The following is a 5,483-nucleotide window of genomic DNA, read 5'->3' as shown; positions in this document are numbered from 1 at the left end:
ACTGATGCCGCTAAATGAATTATAAAATAATATCAGTTGATAATTATCAGTGGAAAGCAGTCTCTAGGGCTTTATCATTTTTTTAGGTCAAGAGTCATTATAAAAAAAGATAATTTTCCTGTAATTTTATTACAATATCCATTGTAAGCAGGAACACTTGTAGTTCCTGTACATATCAAGCCCACTTTAAAAAAAGCTAAATTGGCACTATTAAAGTTAGTGTCAAAATTAACTCTGACATTCTACAAAACCAGGATTTGGCTCATTGAACATGAGGGAGATATCACTGAACATCAGTTAAGTGTTAGCAAACACAACTGGACAGGGTTTGACTCAGGAATATGGTGCAGCTTATCTGAGTTTCTTCAAGTGTGAAGGAGTGGACCCAACATACCCTGTTTTATAGTTCATATATTTTTAAGTCTCTGCAGGCTGGAAATAGCACCACCGCAGGCCAGATAGAGCCTGCTTGAACCCAGAGTTCAGAGACAAATGAGAGAGTCACTCTGATCACCTAACACTTCTCTATTGCCAGGGAAAGATCATCAACCAGAGCCATGAACACAATTTCTGTACTATATCTCCATCAAACAAGAAGGTCTAGAATTCACCACCCACAAATAAGGCAACTGTTAGATATTATTGTCAGGTCTGTCCCCATGGTGTGAACAAGTGTTCGCCTGGCCTGGTCTGCGTAGCTTACTTTAAGCTGCCTAGACCTGGATTGGGAATGGCTCATGTAGCAGTGTGCTGCTGCGGGGAGCAGCGTGTACAGCTGTTCACCACTCCTGGGAGCAGCACACCGAAGCCAGTGTAGCTTTGAGAGGAGGGGAAGCAGGTGGGATTGGAGGGGGCTGGCAAGTCCATGGTGGGGAGCGGGGGTGATGGGTCCAGGGGGAGGGCATTTGGGAGGCTAAAAATAGCCCAGGCAGGGTTGGTGGAGGGAGGGAAAAAAGTGCAGTCTTTGGGGCTGGGTTTTTCCAGCCCCAGGGCTATGATGTGAGCATGTGCAGGTGTTCACAGGACTGGGTTAACCCCTTCTTTGATCAGGTTAACCCAACCTCAATCTATATTTAGTGCACCTCCTCAAGTGAACTAACTTATATCAGGTATATCATATTTTGGGCCGTTAAAGTCCTCTGCATGCCGATATGATTGGGTATTTAGAACGCATCTTGAGTTGACTGATGAAACCAACTCTACGTTTCTATCTTGTCTGACCCTGTTAGTTGTGCCTAATCTGGACTGAGACTGGATGATGTCTTGTTGGCTAGCCCTCAATCCCTACAATACAGAGGTAATGGTGGTAATCTTGGAAAAGCAGAAGAGACAGTAGTGTAACAACAGTCATGAGATGCACCTGCCCTTCATTACCATTTTTTTTTTTTTTTAAGATCATATACATCAGGGTTGACTGGCCTGTGGCAAGAGGTCACAAGTGTCAAGGGCAGCTTGTGTGTGTGACACCCAGCAGATCCGGCAGCACAGCAGCTAACAGGTAGGAAGCAAACAGCAGAGCAGCAGTTTGGGAAGAGGAAGGTGATCAATGTGACACTCAAGGAGAAATCAAGGCTAATTTGTGGCACACCTGCCAAAAAGGTGGGTCCCCACTGATATAAATTATCTTTAATATGAAGAGACAGGACCTTTTTAACAGCCCTACATAGGGCTTGTCACTCATGGAAGCATATTACCCTGGTTCTGTAGTCTGCATTGGCTGCCTGAATGTTTCCTGACAGTGAGCAGTATTGCTTTTGACCTATTAAAGATTTTGGCCTAGTTACAGAGACCACTTCACTTCTTTCCCTCTGTGATAGTACTGCAATTGCAGTCAGAAGAGGCATATAAAGTTAATCTATTTTCTCAAGCTTTTGCTGAATGTTTGAAGGCTATATTGTAATCAGATGTAGGTGGTTATTATTGGGAATTGGGACCATATTTCCTCCTGGTTTGGCTGGCTTGGGCAGTTCTTTGAATATTCATTGTGGGTTGCCTCCTTTGTTTTTGTATAATTTAAATGCTTATAAAAGCCAGACAGTGTGGATTAGAGAATCCTAAAGAAAAAGTAGATAGCTTCTAATGTATTTAGGTGATTACTGCTATCACAACTCTTCAAATTAGAACTAGTCCAGACTGATTTATACAGCATTGCTTTATCACATCGTAATAGAGAGAAATAACTTCTTGAGTGATTTTTGTCCCTTTTGGTCCCCACTGCTGGTTGTGTAGGAGAACAGAGAATGTAAATGAGATTGCAGAACTGAATTAGCCCATTCTGGAAATAATCCTCTGCTCTCTTCCTTTTTTGTTCTACTGCACAAAGTGAAAACCACTACCTCCAAGCCACAAAACTCAGTGCATTCATTATATAGGACAGATGGGGTCATCAAAGAGTCCTGGATTATTATCATCTTTCATCAACCCAAAGGGCCAAACTTCCCCAAAATAGATAGTAAATTAGGAAATGACAAGGCGGAGTAGGGGGAGAAAGGGGAAGGTAAGATCAGCATACCGCTACCTGTTAACCCATACAGAAACAAGGAAACAACTAGATTCTTGACTAGAAAAGAAGTGATTTAGCATGTTTTATACCTCCTTGACAAATGAATTAGGACAGTTATAATTACATTATACTAGTATGCACATATTTCCATAGTCGCTATCTGCATGGATGCCTTCATTCTGAGCAGAAATCAAAGAACAAATCTCAGTTTAAACCTACTCCAAAGCACTCAGGAAAGTAACTCCCCCCCTTTCTCTGCATGCATTTTGCTCTGTGTGCTGATGCTACTAGAAAGTGAGCACTGCAGGAGGCAGGCTTCCTCTGAATAAGCAACATTGTTACAAGATTGAAAAGGAAGGTAAATACAAAGGGAGGAAATGCAGAATGTAACAAGGAAGGTTAAAGGGAAGACCTGAAGACAGAGAGCTTGGGACTGTGGTGTTCCTGACACTGTGCCAGGTTTTTTTTTTCCTAAAGCATGTTAATGTGTTTTGTTTGCCTTGGTACCCTCTAGGCTTCAGCACTGCATCTGTGTAACGATTCCAGCCAGACTGAACAAAGCAGCAAACATTTTACTTGTGATATGCAACAGCTTTGTTAAAGAACTGCACCACAACCAGTAACAGACTTCCCTCCAGTTCAAGCTGACCATGCATTTATTACAGAACTAGCCAGATGAGTTGTACCAGAGTCTTGTGATGACTCCCAGTAACATTACATAGGCAGAGCAAGGAGCAAAAGTAACCAGCTCAGGGAAGGGAAAGATTACCTTACAACATGGAATATTAGTTAGAGACAAAGAAGCCTGCAGCAGAAGAGTGCTTTGGATCAGAGAGAAAGAAATAATTCAAAGTTATTCAGAAATATGATCAGACACTAGCAATGGGGACAGTATTTTAAAGAGCTGATGCAGGTACCCCTTTAAAGAGGCCTGTTTTTTTCCAAATGCACTGCCCTGCCACTCATTTCAGTAGTAAGTGCTTGGTGTTAGCACTTTTAAAAATCAGACCACTTAGCAGCTACCCATAGGTCTTATTTTTTTAAATGTTGGCCTAAAGTTATGTATACACTGAGTTAGGACTGACCTTTAGATTTTCCTACAGTCTATATTAATCAGCCATTTACCCCTAAACCCTTTAGCTGTACCCTAACAGCAGTCCAGTCTTTCCTTGGAAGATCTGATGACCTTTCAGGGATAAGGTTGAGCCTACCATTGCTCACTTACAAGCCTATCCATCTCTACAGTGTAATAGCTGGCCATCCCACCATCCCACAAGTCCAAGGTGCTAACTCCCAACCCTCTGCACCTGACTCTGATCTCTCAACTTCCCATAAGCAGAGGCAGCTGGTCCATACGCTGATTTCCTAGAAGGATTCAGTTTTGTTAGATGGCACAACATAGACAAGGAAGAGCAACTTGCATGGCTCGGGCTGCTTTAGGATAACCCGATATGCCAAATGGGAGAGATGTGTGAATAGTGAGGAAAAGACAGCTCTCAGCCTATAATTTTGTTAGATTTGAGTTCCTGAGGACCCAGCTGCCTCTCTCTATTCCCTTATGTTCGATGTGTCAACTAAGCTCCTTGTGCTCCTGTTCCCTAAATTTCTGCATATGAGGACCAGGAATGATCAGTAGGCAGGTCTTCAACCAGAGTCCAGTTTTGTAGAAAGGCTTGACTCTGCCTTTGTATGAAGTAATCCATTTGGTTTGAAAAACTACATACTGCTCTTAAAATCCAAATGCTAGAATAGTGTTTCAGAGCCTTTTAAGATTCTCTCATGTTCAACTTCAGTAAATCAAGGAAATTCCCTGAATTCAGATCACATATTGGCCAGAAGTATTTCTATTTCTTTATATTGCTGATCGGTTAGGCTAACAAGAGAGTTAACTGCTAATTATGCTACATAGCGGATAATAACACAGAAATGGTGATGTGTTCATGGATTATACACACTCCTTTGATACCTATTACTTAAATTAGCTAAGGTCACTGGAATGCTAAATTAGCTAATAAATCACAGCCTATTTGCAATCTACAAAGCATATACTATTATGAAACAGCTCTGTTTTTATAATATAGATTTTGGAAACTAAGCAAGAAAGCCAGTCAATCATACTTCAGGCATTTAAGTATGCAGTCTATAGCAATTCCTTCTTTCTCTCAAGGTTCGCAAATGCTTACAGTATTGCTTATTCTAATCCTAGACCAACAAAACATGCAAAATTTTTATGTTTTTTGGTTCTCTTTTAACTCACTTCATGAACCAAATGCTTCTGATTATTTAAGAACAGCCTTATATATAATAAAGAACAGCTTCATATAGGATCAAACCTAGAAATCTTTATGGGGTTATATTTGTTTCTCTTACTGGATATAAAAACACCTGACAAAATGGGAATTACCATCAGGAATATAACAAAATATAACATGTTTGAAAATGCAGGAGATCTCACATTAAGTATCTGACTCTATGGTGCACAGTCTTATAGCTATTCTATTCTACTCTCAGCACTATATGGAAATATCTGAACTAGATCTGAATAAGCTAACACAGGTACCAGAAGTAGTGTAGCTGTACTCACTGTGTTAGGGTCTTGTTACACCTTATGCTGTGAGCCGCACAAATGTTGACTGATGTTAGCGCTAGGTTGTAGTTTGGAGCAGTCACACCCTACCCTAGGTTGTACTTTGGAGCAGTCTAGAAACCTTCTCTGACTGTCCCCCACCTGCACAGCTGTGACTTGCCACTAGAGGCCTGATGAGCAGGGGCAAGACAAGGAGCTGTAGCTGTGAGTTGCTACTACAGGACTGGCAAGTCAGGACAGACATCTATCCCTGGCCTATGGGCAGTCCTGTAGGAAGAGGGTTGGGGGGCAAGTGGGGCAACTGTCCCGGGCACCAAAGTAAAGGGGTGCCAACAGGTGCTGCCTAGCTAGGGCAAGGAATGGGATGGAGCCACACAGCTCATTTGGGGGGGG

The sequence above is a fragment of the Alligator sinensis genome, unplaced genomic scaffold (genome assembly GCF_000455745.1).
Source record: "Alligator sinensis unplaced genomic scaffold, ASM45574v1 scaffold349_1, whole genome shotgun sequence".
NCBI lineage: Eukaryota > Metazoa > Chordata > Crocodylia > Alligatoridae > Alligator > Alligator sinensis.
Note: the sequence above shows the minus strand (reverse complement) of the source record.